Source organism: Pan troglodytes, chromosome X, assembly GCF_028858775.2.
Source record: "Pan troglodytes isolate AG18354 chromosome X, NHGRI_mPanTro3-v2.0_pri, whole genome shotgun sequence".
Classification (NCBI taxonomy): domain Eukaryota; kingdom Metazoa; phylum Chordata; class Mammalia; order Primates; family Hominidae; genus Pan; species Pan troglodytes.
The window spans coordinates 57449060-57463233 of record NC_072421.2 but is presented as its reverse complement, the minus strand read 5'-3'; the positions used below and the strand labels follow the sequence as shown (position 1 = coordinate 57463233).

The 14174-nt window shown below is 38.9% G+C and overlaps 1 protein-coding gene across 3 annotated transcripts in view; it reads right to left on the bottom strand.

The window, feature by feature from the left end:
• The window catches only part of FAAH2 (fatty acid amide hydrolase 2), a 399339-nt gene that overhangs the window by 72123 nt on the left and 313042 nt on the right, over nucleotides 1-14174 (bottom strand). The window lies entirely within an intron of this gene.

Here is a 14174-nt window from a genome sequence, read left to right as displayed (position 1 = left end):
TGGAATGATAGCATAGTTTAGACTGTAGGTTGGAAAATGCTTAGAGCAGCGGTGGAAGCTATTGCACAAATGGATTGCTGGGTTACTGCAGATATATGGGTACCTGTGAGCAAGAGATTACATGCAGCGAAATAAAATACAACTTAAGCTCTGAGAAGAAGCAGAAGTAAGACACTGCTGATCATTGTAAGGACCCACCATACCACCCTTCTTTGCTTCTAGACCTATAACTAGACTCAAGTCTTGTCAGGTCATGTTTATTTTTCTAATTTATATAGACATAAATCCAGGGAATACGTATGACAATGGATATTAAAAGTATGGATAATTGTGGAAGAAACACAAACCTGAAACAGGCCAAATGTATTGATATGAGCCCAAGAAGGAGAGAGTCTCGATTTAGTGTTGCAGCTCAGTGTGTCAGAAAATACTCTAAAAAAAGTTTAGAAACACATAGACCAAAAAGTGTCCTACACTAAATGAAGTTGAAATTCCAGTCCTGCCTTGACATACTGTAGAGGAAAGAATCCAAATTCTTAGCGACATTTATCATTTAAGACCTTCTCCCCCACCTTGGGAGAGTACTGAGAACAATTCTTAGCCACAATTACGAGAAATAAATTTTTGTGGGAACCCTATCGTCTTTGAAGATCACTTTTCTCTGTAGGTCAGAAATTACATGGATTGATACCATTAAACTAAAGAAAATAAATTTAATAGAAATAATTGGATTCCCAAGTGGCAGGGGAAAAGTGGCAGCACTTAACTGACAAAAACTACATAAGCAGAAGAGTCAAAGCAGCAATCAGAATAATCTGACTGATGCAGACCTATGACATTGTTAGTTAATCATGTTTCTAGTAGTGAGACAGATAATAAGTCCATTATATTCTTACTAAATCTGTATAAGCAGAGGAGTCCTAGGTCAATTGAACAAAATTCTAGCTTGTAACATAAAACAGTCATGGCCCTTCAATCAATTCCCAGGCTTGAGCCAGTTTACAGACTCACAACCCTTGAATGAAGGGAAGAATGGGTCCCCTGGAAGAAGCATCCCACCACACGCCCAACAACATATAATGTCAATCTTTCTCACAGCTTTCCCCAAAATAAATTATGGCATGGAAGAACTAGGGAAAAATAATCATAAGTTTTGGAGAATATTGGACACAGGTCCTGAACTGATACTAATGCCAGGAGACCTAAAATGACACTATAGTCTACAATCAGAATAGTGGCTTATGGAGGTCAGGTGAACAATAGAGGTGTTTTTGTTTTTGTTTTAATATTTATAATTTAGGAGAAAGTAGTTTTGTTACATGGATATATTGCATAATGGTGAAGTCTGGGGTTTCAGTGTAGCCATCAACCTAATAATGTACATTGTATCCGCTAAGTAATTGTTCATCCTTCACCCCCTCTGATCCCCCCCCATCCTTTTGAGTCTCTAGTGTCTATTATTTTACTCCTTATGTCCAGTTCTATACATTATTTAGCTCTCACTTATAAGTGAAAATATGTGGTATTTGCCTTTCTGTTTCCAAACCATTCACTTAAGACAATGGCCTCCAGTTCCATTGATGTTGCCGGAAAAAAAAAAAATGACTTTATTCTCTTTTTTAATGGCTGAATACAATCCATTGTATATATACACCACATTTTCTTTATCCGATAATCCATTGATTGACAGTTTAGTTGATTCTATATCTTTTCTATTGTGAATAATGCTGGTATAAACACATGAGTGTAGATATCCTTTTGTATAAAATTTATTTCCCTTTGGGTAGATAACCAGTAGTGGAATTATTGCATAGAATGGTAGTTCTATTTTTAATTCTTTGAGAACCCTATGTATTGTATTAATTACAAGTTATATTCATTAATATTCCTACTAAAGCTTATGAGTGCTTCCTTTTTTCTCCATACTTGCCAATATCTGTTATTTTTTGACTTCTTAGTAATAGCTACTGTGGTGTAATACAATAGCTAATCAAAATTTTAATTTGCATTTCATTGATTAATAATGTTAAGCAGTTTTTTATGTGTTTGTTGGCCATTTGTATGTCTTCTTTTGAAAAAGTCTGTTTATGCCATTTGCCTACATTTTAGCAGAATTTTTTTTTTTTTTTTTTTTTTTTTTTGAGATGGAATCTCGCTCTATGGCCCAGGCTGGAGTGTAGTGGCATCATCTGGGCTCACTGCAAGCTCCACCTCCCAGGTTCACGCCATTCTCCTGCCTCAGCCTCCCAAGTAGCTGGGACTACAGGCACCCGCCACCACACCCAGCTAATTTTTTTTTTGTATTTTTAGTAGAGATAGGGTTTCACCGTGTTGGCCACGGTGGTCTCGATCTCCTGACCTCGTGATCCGCCCACCTCGGCCTCCCAAAATGCTGGGATTACAGGCGTGAGCCGCTGCACCTGGCCTTGGCAGAATTATTTGTTGTTGTTGAGATGTCTGAGTTCTTTGTGGAACCTAGTTATTAAAATTTTATTGGATGTATTGTTTGTAAATAGTTTATTCCATTCTGCACGTTGTCTGTTTATTTTGTTGATAATTTCTTTTGTTGTAAAGAAGCACTTTAGTTTAAGTTCCAGTTGTCTATTTTTGGTATTGTGCATTTGTTTTTAAGGTCTTTGCCAAAAATGATGTTCAGAATAGTTTTCCCTGTTTTCTTCCTGTATTTTTATAGTTTTGGTCTTACACTTAAGCCTTTAATACATTTGTGATAATTTTTGCATATGGTGAGAGATACAGGTCCATATTTATTCTTCTGTGTATGGCCACCTAATTTTCCAAGAACCCTTTTTGAATAGGATGTTGTTTTCACAGCCTATCTTTTGTTGACTTTATCGAAGACCAGTTGGCTATAGTTATGTGGCTTAATTTCTGGGTTCTCTCTTCTGTTCTTTTGATCTATGTGTCTATTTTTATACCAATACCATGCTGTTGTAGTTTCTATGGCTTTGTAATATAATTTGAAATTAGGTAATGTGATGCATCCGACTTAGTTCCTTTTGCATAGGATTGCTTTGGCTACACAAGCTCTTTTGTGGTTCCATATGAATTTGGTGATTTTTTTCTAATTCTGTGCAAAATTACATTGGTATTTTGATGAGAATTGAAATGAATCTGTAGATTGCTTTAGATAATATAGCCATTTTAATGATATTCATTCCTCTTATTCAAAAGCATAAGATTTTTTCAATTTATTTTTGTCATCTCAAATTCCTTTAATCAGTGTTTGATAGTTTTCCTTGTAGGTATTTTTCACTTCCTTGGTTAAATGCATTCCAGATATTTTATTTTTACAGCTATTGTAAATGCCAACAAACTGACAACTTGATTTGGTTCTAAGCTTGATTATTACTGGTAAATAGTAATTTTTGTACATTGATTTTGTATCCTGAAACTTCACTGAATTCATTTATCAAATCTAGGAGTCTTTGGGGTAGAGTCTTTAAAGTTTTCTATGTATAAGGTCATATTATCAGCAAACAGAAATAATTTGACTTCTTTTTAAATTCAGAGGGCTTTTATTTCTTTCTCTTGCCTGACTGCCCTGGCTACAACTGCCAGTATTACGTTGAAAAGGAGCAGTGAAAATGGGCATTTTTGTCTTGTTTCAGTTTTTAGAAAGAATGCTTTCAACTTTTCCCCATTCAGTATAAGGCTGGCTATGGGCTTCTTATATACGGTTTTTATCACTTTGAGGTATGTTCCTTCTATGCCTAGTTTTTAAAGAGTTTTTATAATAAAGTTATGCTGAATTCTATTAATTTTTTTCTGCATCTATGGAGACGATCATATGGCTTTTGCTTTTAATTCTGTTTATGTGGTGAATTACTTTTATTGATTTGTGTATGTTGAACCATCCTTTCATCTCTGGGATAAAACCAACTTGATCATGATGTATTATCCTTTTGATGTGGTGTTGGATTCAGTTAGTTAAAATTTTGTTGAGGATTTTCACATCTATGTTTATCTGGGATATTGGTTTGTCGATTTCTTTTCTCTTCTATTTTCATATGTTTATAAGTGGCTTTGTTAATAAGGTGATACTGGCATCATAGAATGAGATAGAAATAATCCCTTCCATATTGATTTTTTTTTAATTGTTTCAGTAGGACTGGAATAAGTTCTGCTTTGCACAGTGGGTAGAATTGAGCTGTAAATCCATTTGGTCCTGGGCCTTTCTTTGTTGGGAAGTTTTTTAATATTATTATTACTCAATCTCAGTACTCATTTCTGATCTGCTCATGATTTCTATTTTTTTCCGTTTCAATCTTAGGAGGTCGTATGTTTCCAGAAATTTATCCATTTCCTCTAGTTTTTCTAACTTATTGGCATAGAGTTGTTCATGCTACTCTCTAGTTATCTTATTTCTGTGATATCAGTTATAATGCCTCCTTTTTCATTTCCAATTGTGTTTATCTGAATCATCTCTCTTCTTCTCATGGTTATTCTAGAGAGAGTTCTGTCAATTTTCATTATTTTTTTAAATAAACTTCATTCCATTGCTTTTTAATTATTGTTTATTTGCTCTAAATTTCATTTAGTTTTGCTCTGATGTTTGTTATTTTTCTTCTATTAGATTTGGGTTTGGTTTGTTCATATTTTCTGGTTCATTGAGTTGTGATGGTAGATTGTTAATTTATAGTCTTTTTATTACTTTGATGTAGGCATTTAACATTATAAACGTCCATGTAAATACCAGTTCTGCTGTATTACAAAGGTTTAGGTATGTTTTGTTTCCATTTTCATTTGTTTCAAATATTATTTAATTTATGTCTACATTTTTTCATTGACTCAAAGATTATGCAGGAACATGTTGTTTAATTTCCATGTATTTCTACAGTTCAAGGGTTCCTTTTGGAACTGATTTCTAGTTTTATTCCACTGTGGTCTGAGAAGATATTTTTTATAAGTTTGATTTCTTAAAACTTATTGAGGCTTGCTTTGTGGCCTAAAATATGGTCTATCCTGGAGAATTTTCCATGGGCCGATTGAAGGAATTCTGAAGTTGTTGAGAATGTTCTTTAAATGTCTATTAGGTCTACTTGGTCTAACGTCCAGTTTAAGTCTTGCATTTGTTTTTCCTTTTTCTGGCTTGATAATCTATGTAGTGCTGTCACTGGAGTGTTGAAGTCTCCAGCTATTATTGTATTGCTATATCTTTCTTTAGTTCTAGTAATATTTGTTTTATGATTCTGGGTGCATATATACTTAGGATTTATTACATCTTCTTGTTGAATTGATCCATTTATCATTATATACTGACCTTTTTTTACTGTTCTTGATTTAAAGCCAGTTTTAACTGACATAGGTATAAAATCAATAAGGAAGGGATTATTTCTATCTCATTCTATGATGCCAGCATCACCTTATTACAAAAGCCAGTTATAAACATATGAAACACATGATACTCTTGCTTACTTTTGGTGTCTGTTTGCACAGAATATCTGTCTTCACCCATTACCTTCAGTCTATAATTGTATTTATGAGTAAGGTGAGTCTTTTTCAAGAATAAAATAATAGATCATGTTTTTAACATCTATTCTGCCAATTGTGTCTTTTAAGTGGAGTATTTAATTCATTCACATTCAAGGCTGATATTGATGTGTCACGTTTTGTTCCTGTCATAATCTTAATTGTTATCTAGTTTTTTCGTATATTCTTTGGCCTGTGAGTTTTATACTATTGTGTGCTTTTATGATGGAGAGTATTGACCTTTTTATCCTTATTTAGAACTCTGTCAGCATTTCCTGTAGAACGAGTATAGTCATGATAAATTCACTCAGCATTTGTTCATCTAGAAAATACTTCATTTCTTCATTTATAAACATTATAGCAGGATTCAAAATTCGTATTTAAAAGTGTTTTTTTCATGAAGAACTCTAGAAATAGAACTTCAATTTCTTCAGGCTTATAAAGTTTCTGCTGAGAAGTCTGCTGTTTATGTGATGGGCTTTCCTTTATAGGTTACTCAAAGCGTTTCTGTTGCTAATTTTAGGATTTTTTCCTTCACTTCAATTGTAGTCTGGTTATTATATGCCATGGTAAGTACTTTCTTGCAATAATTTTTCCAGAATTCCTTGAGTCTCTTGTATCTGGATATCTAGATCTTTTACTAGACTAGGGAAGCTTTTCTCAACTATTTCCTCAAATAGATTTTGCAATCTTGTTGTGTTTTTTATTCTCTCTTGGGAATACCTATGATTCATAGGTTTGGAGATTTTACATAGTTCCAAACTTTTTGAAGGCTTTTAAAAAAATTATTTCTTTTTTTGTCAGACTGGATTAATTTGAAAGACCTATCTTCAAGTTCTGAGATTCTTTATTCTCCCTGGCCTAGTCTACTGTTGAAGGTTTTAATTGTATGTTGTAATTCCTTTCTTAATTTTATTTTTTTGTTTTTTAATATCTATCTTTTTGGTAAATTTCTCACTTATATCCTTAATTGATTTTTTATTTCTTTGTATTGCTTTTCAGCTTTCTCTTTGATTTCATTGAGTATCTTTAAAATTAATGTTTTGAATTCTTTATGTGGTATTTCAAAAATTTCATTTTGATTAGGATCCATTGCTAACAACAAGTTGGTGTGCTTGTTTGGGAATGTCATAACACCCACATTTTTTCATATTTCCAGAATTGTTACACTGCTTTCTCCTCATCTGGAGATATTTTCTCTTGTTATTTTTTAAATTTACTTTTGCTTATAAACGCCATATTTATTCCCTTTGGAGATATGACTATAATGTTTGTTGAGTAGGGTTGTTTGGCTTTGCTTCTAAGTGTTTTTAGTGGTAAGCACTCTATAAGAATTCCTTGGTTATAGACAGTTTTAATGTGTTTCTCAAATGCTGGTTGTAGTAGCAGTATACTGAATATGTGAATAGGCTTATGTTCTCCTGTGTCTCTGGGGTGGCAGAGGTCTTGGGAAGTTTATCTGGGACTGGTTCCCAGATATTTTTCTCTATGCCTCAAGCTTGTGTCAGCTGATTTTATATTGGGTTGCTTAGTTCAAACTTCAGGGCTGTAGGTGTTGCTTACAGGTAAGAGCCAGCCAGCTGTCTCAGTAGCAGTAGGGGTCTTTGTTTACACGGAGAAAATCTCCTGTGCCTCAAGCAATGGAGTAGTCTGTGAAATGCCCAGTGGCCTGGGTTCTATGCTCAGCCCCAGAGATGGGGTAATGCTGTGCAGAATTTGAAGAGGCAAACCTGTCCTCACGTCCTTCAATGGTGGACACCAAAAAAAGGACTGACTGGAGTAGCAGGGGAATAGTGTAGAATTTGTTTAATTTCCATAGTCATAAATAGCCTCAGTGTGGTGGCTTTCTCAAATGCCAATTGTAGTCTTAATGTACCAGGTGGGTAAGTGGGTTCAAGACCTACTGAGTAGCTGGGGTTGTGTGGGCAATGAAGGCAGCAGATGTCACACAAATCATATCTCCTTTCTGAGTGCTATGCTATTGTGTCGGCCGATGTTGTAATGGACTATGCAATTTGTCCTCCTGTTCATTAGGTGGTACTTTCAGGTGAGAGCCAGCTGTGGTCGTGGCTGTGGGGTTCAAGCTTGAGCTTTGTTTACCAGGATAAATACTCAGATATCTCAGAAAATGGGCTAGGCTATAGAGCTCCCTGGGGGCGTGGTCCTGTTGTCTGTATCCAAGGCAGGTGAAAGGGGCAAAGCTGAGTGGGACTGGACTAGGCAAGTCCATGCTTAGGCTCCCCAATGGCAGGCACAAGCACCAGCCCAGACAGGAGTTAGATAGCAATTCTAACACCACTGGGGCAATGCTCCAGGAAGGAGTGAAGGAACCTCTGCTGTGCCAAAGAGCATGCATGAAGAAAGGGGCAGCTTTGAATTCAAACCCTAGCATGTGGCAGTGGGTCCCACCTTGCTTCCACACTCTCAACCTGGTGGAGCTCTCTCCTGCAACCTACCATTGGCAGCAAGCTAAAACAGCCAGACAAGACACAAACAGTTTGCCTTCAGATCATTAAATTGTCCCAGGCTGTCAAACTCCCTGATTGGAACAAAACTGAGGCTCCCAGGCCACATCCATGCTGGTCTAGTCCTGCCAAGGGAAGAGCTCCCAATTTCTGCACCTGCAGCTCATGCCCATGCCACACTCACCTCTCAGTTCTGTCCATGAAGTCTCCTTCCCCACATGAGACTAGATTGCAAATCTCAGTCCAGAGACTTGCCAAACTGGAGACTTTCACCCATTCTGGATAGTAGATTTCCGTGCAGTTCTCTATGAGTTAGGATTAGAAATATCCTCCTTCTATTAGTGGTAGAGTATAGAAGTGCACAAAAAGCACTTCCCAATGCCACTCCTCATAGCCTCCTCACGGATCACCAAGTCAGATCCTGTGCTTGGTAGGATCAAGGAGCTCCCTCGTGGCCTGGATTTCCCAGTTCCCCAATGAAAATATGTATCAGAGAGAAATTCTCTCCCCCTCTTACACACTGGTGACTCACTCACAAATTTCCATTGGACCCACCCATAGCATGGGCTGCTGCTGGCTAAAATTTTTAAAGTTTCTGAAGTTTACTTCACTTTTATGTCCAGCTCTCATGTTCCTTCTTGGATAAAATTTTACAGTGTGACTCTCTACCTGCTATTTTGCTATTTTCAGGTGGGTGTGGTGTGATAACAAAGCCTCTAATCCATAATCATTTCCAGCCTCCCAGAGTGTCCTTGTGTCCTCACAGAGGGACAGAGGCAATGGCATAGACACCTGGGCCTCCTGGAGCAGAAGAGAAGGAACAATGGAGTGAACCTGAGCTCAGTGGACAGGCAGAAGAGACAAAATCTCTGTCAGATCATCAGATTATAGGTTTAGCTGACATTCATTTCACAGCGTGTGCAGTGAGTCCATGAAACCATCTTGCGATTATTTCCTCAGCTCTGCAGTGCATAATTTGAATAGATATACTCAGCAACTGGCAGAATTCCCACATCACTTCCCTGACCTATGGAGTGAGTGCTGTTGTCACGGTAGAGGATAAATAGAAGCAACTAAAACTGCTCCTATCTAGGAAAATAGTAAACCAAAATCAGTACTGCCTTCCTGGAGGGATTGCAAAGACCAGTTCCATCAAGAACTTAAAGGACGCAGGGGTGGTAATTCCCATCACATCCCCATTTAACTCACATATCTCCTATTTGGCCTGTGCAGAAAACAGATGGATCCTGGAGAATGACAATGGATTATTGTGAGCTTGATGAGATGATAACTCCAAACAGCTGTTGTGCCAAATGTGGGTTCACTGCTAGAGCAAATTAACACATCCCCTGGTATCTGGTATAGAGCTATTGACTAAAAGAATGTTTTTTTTTTCCTATGTCTGTTAGTAAAGACAGACAGAAGCAGTTTGTTTCAGCTAACAAAGCAAGCAATAAAATATCGTACCTCAGGAGCAGGACTCTTCAGCTCCTTGCAATAATTTAGTTTGTAGGACTTTGCCTTTTGTTTACACAAGGCATTGCACTGGTCCATTAAATCAGCAACATAATTCTCATTGGATTTAGTAGGTAAGAAGTAGCAACTACTCTAGACTTATTGGGAAAACATTGCTTTATTTCCCCATCATAATGCCTCTTCTAATCAAGGAACTCATTTCACAGCAAATGAAGTGTGTCAACGGACCCATGCTCAACAAATTCACTATTACCACATCTTCACTCCTACGGACTGGATTGTGTCCCTTCTTTCACCAAATTTATATGTCGCAACCCTAACCCTTAATGTGACTGTATCTAGAGATAGTCTTTAAGATTTAATGAGATCATAAGAGTGAGGCTTTAATATGATAGGACTGTGGCCTTATAAGAAGAAGATAGAGGTATTTATTCTATTTCCCTGAGCCTTGTGAGAAGGTGGCCATCTGTAAGCCAGGAAGAGAGCCTTCACCAAAACCTGACAATACTGGCACCGTGATATCAGATTCCTACCCTCTAGAACTATGAAAAAATAAATTTATGTTGCTTAAATAACCCAGTCTATGGTATTATGTTATGGGTCACTGCAACCGCCACCTCTTGGGTTCAAGCAACTCTCCGGTCTCACCCACCTGAGTAGCTGAGTAGCTGGGATTACAGGCGCACACCACCACACCTGGATAATTTTTGTATTTTTAGAAGAGACGGGGTATCACCATGTTGGTTAGGCTGGTCTCACACTCCTGATCTTGTGATCTGCCTGCCTTGGCCTCCCAAAGTGCTGGGATTAAAGGTGTGGGCCAGTTCACCCGGCCAAAAACACCTTTGTGGCTTCTTGATAATAGTTTTCACTCATGTGTTGGAGCTAAAATGTTAATCTTATGAAGGTAATGACTAGAATGCTGATTACCAGAGGCTGGGAAGAGTACTGGGAAGGTGAAATAATGCAGGTTGATTACTGTGAACAAAAATAAACAAAACCAAAGACAAAAACCACATGATTATCTCAATAGATGCAGAAAAGGCCTTTGACAAAATTCAACAACTCTTCATGCTAAAAACTCTCAATAAATTAGGTATTGATGGAATGTATCTCAAAATAATAAGAGCTATCTATGACAAACCCACAGCCAATATCATACTGAATGGGCAAAAACTGGAAGCATTCCCTTTGAAAACTGGCACAAGACAGGGATGCCCTCTCTCACCACTCCTATTCAACATAGTGTTGGAAGTTCTGGTCAGGGAAATCAGGCAGGAGAAGGAAATAAAGGGTATTCAATTAGGAAAAGAGGAAGTCAAATTGTCCCTGTTTGCAGATGACATGATTGGATATCTAGAAAACCACATTGTCTCAGCCCAAAATCTCCTTAAGCTGATAAGAAACTTCAGCAAAGTCTCAGGATACAAAATCAATGTACAAAAATCACAAGCATTCTTATACACCAATAACAGACAAACAGAGAGTCAAATCATCAGTGAACACCCATTCACAATTACTTCAAAGAGAATAAAATACCTAGGAATCCAACTTACAAGGGATGTGAAGGACTTTTTCAAGGAGAACTACGAACCACTGCTCAATGAAATAAAAGAGGATACAAACAAATGGAAGAACATTCAATACTCATGGGTAGGAAGAATCAATATCATGAAAATGGCCATACTGCCCAAGGTCATTTAGAGATTCGATGCCATCCCCATCAAGCTAGCAATGACTTTCTTCACAGAATTGGAAAAATCTACTTTAAAGTTCATATGGAACCAAAAAAGAGCCCACATCGCCAAGTCAATCCTAAGCCAAAAGAACAAAGCTGGAGGCATCATGCTACCTGACTTCAAACTATACTACAAGGCTACAGTAACCAAAACAGGATGGTACTGGTACCAAAACAGAGATATATATCAATGGAAAAGAACAGAGCCCTCAGAAAGAATGCCACATATCTACAACTATCTGATCTTTGACAAACCTGAGAAAAACCAGAAATGGGGAAAGGATTCTCTATTTAATAAATGGTGCTGGGAAAACTGGCTAGCCATATGTAGAAAGCTGATACTGGATCCCTTCCTTACACCTTATACAAAAATCAATTCAAGATGGATTAAAGACTTACATGTTAGACCTAAAACCATAAAAAACGTAGAAGAAAACCTAGGCATTACCATTCAGGACATAGGCATGGGCAAGGACTTCATGTCTAAAACACCAAAAGCAATGGCAACAAAAGCCAAAATTGACAAATGGGATCTAATTAAACTCAAGATCTTCTGCACAGCAAAAGAAACTACCATCAGAGTGAACAGGCAACCTACAAAATGGGAGAAAATTTTCGCAACCTACTCATCTGACAAATGGCTAATGTCCCGAATCTACAATGAACTCAAATAAATTTACAAGAAAAAAACAAACAACCCCATCAAAAAGTGGGTGAAGGACGGGAACAGACACTTCTCAAAAGAAGACATTTATGCTGCCAAAAAACACACGAAAAAATGCTCACCATCACTGGCCATCAGAGAAATGCAAATCAAAACCACAATGAGATACCATCTCACACCACTTAGAATGGCAATCATTAAAAAGTCAGGAAACAACAGGTGCTGGAGAGGATGTGGAGAAATAGGAACACTTTTACACTGTTGGTGGGACTGTAAACTAGTTCAACCATTGTGGAAGTCAGTGTGGGGATTCCTCAGGGATCTAGAACTAGAAATACCATTTGACTCAGCCATCCCATTACTGGGTATACACCCAAAGGACTATATATCATGCTGTTATAAAGACACATGCACATATATGTTTATTGTGGCACTATTCACAATAGCAAAGACTTGGAACCAACCCAAATGTCCAACAATGATAGACTGGATTAAGAAAATGTTGCACTTATACACCATGGAATACTATGCAGCCATAAAAAATGATGAGTTCATGTCCTTTGTAGGGACATGGATGAAATTGGAAATCATCATTCTCAGTAAACTATCACAAGGACAAAAAACCAAACACCGCATATTCTCACTCATAGGTGGGAATTGAACAACGAGAACACATGGACACAGGAAGGGGAACATCACAGTCTGGGGACTGTTGGGTGGGGGGAGGGGGGAAGGATAGCATTAGGAGATATACCTAATGCTAAATGACGAGTTAATGGGTGCAGCACACCGGCATGGCACATGTATACATATGTAACTAACCTGCACATTGTGCACATGTACCCTAAAACTTAAAGTATAATAATAATAAAAATATATATATACTTTGAAAGAATAAAAGGGGGCAGGCAAGATGGTCAAACAGGAACAGCTCTGGCCTGCAGCTCCCAGCCAGATCAACGCAGAAGGTGGGTGATTTCTGCATTTCCAACCGAGGTACTCGGCTCGTCTCATTGGGACTGGTTAGACAGTGGGTGAAGCCCATGGAGGATGAGCCAAAGCAGGGTGGGGTGTCACCTCACCTGGGATGCACAAGGGGTCAGGGAACTCCCTCGCTTAGCCAAGGGAAGCCATAAGGGACTGTGCCATGAGGGATGGTGCAATACGGCCCCAGATAACACGCTTTTCCCACAATCTTCAAAACCCACAGACCAGGAGATTCCCTCAGGTGCCTACACCACCAGGGCCCTGGGCTTCAAGCAAAACACTGGGCAGCAGTTTGGGCAGACACTGAGCTAGCTGCAGGAGTTTTTTCTCAAAGCCCGGTGGTGCCTGGAACACTGGGAAAACAGAACTGTTCACTCCCCTGGAAAAAGGGCTGAAGCCAGGCAGACAAGTGGTCTAGCTCACCGAATTCCACCCCCATGGAACCCAGCAAGTGAAGATCCACTGGCTTGAAATTCTCACTGTGAGTACAGCAGTCTGAAGTCGATAGGGCATGCTCTGGCATGGTGGGGGGAGGGAGGGACACAATTACTAAGGCTTGAGTAAGTGGTTTTCCCCTCAGTGTAAACAAAGCCCTCAGGAAGTTCAAACTGGGGGGAGCCCACCACAGCTCAGCAAAACCACTGTAGCCAGACTGCGTCTCTAAATTCCTCCTCTCTTGGAAGGGCATCTCTGAAAGAAAGGCAACAGCCCCAGTCAGCAGCTTACAGATTAAACTCCCATCTCCCTGAGATAGAGAACCTGGGGGAAGGGGCGGCTGTGGGCCCAGCTTCAGCAGACATAAAAGTTCCTGCCTGCTGACTCTGAAGAGAGCAGCAGATCTCCCAGCACAGCACTAGAGCTCTGCTAAGAGACAGACTGCCTCCTCAAGTGGATCCCTGACTGCTGTGACTCCAGACTGGGAGACAGCTCCAAGCAGGGGTCGACAGACACCTCATACAGGACACATGTGGCTGGCATCTGGAGGTTGCCCCTCTGGGTGAAAGCTTCCAGGGAAAGAAACAGGCAGCAATCTTTGCTATTCTGCAGCCCCCACTGGCAATAACCAGGCAAACAGGGTCTGGAGTGGACTTCCAGCAAATGCCAGCAGACCTGCAGCAGAGGGGCCTGACTGTTAGAAAATAGACTAACAAACCGAAAGGGATAGCATCAACATCAACAAAAAGAACATCCACACAGAAACCCCATCCAAAGGTCACCAGCATCAAAGACCAAAGGAAGATAAATCCATGATGATGAGGAAAAAAAAAACACAAAAAGCCTGAAAATTCCAAAAACCAGAACACTGCTTCTCCTCCAAAAGATTACAACTCCTCACCAGCAAGGGAACAAAACT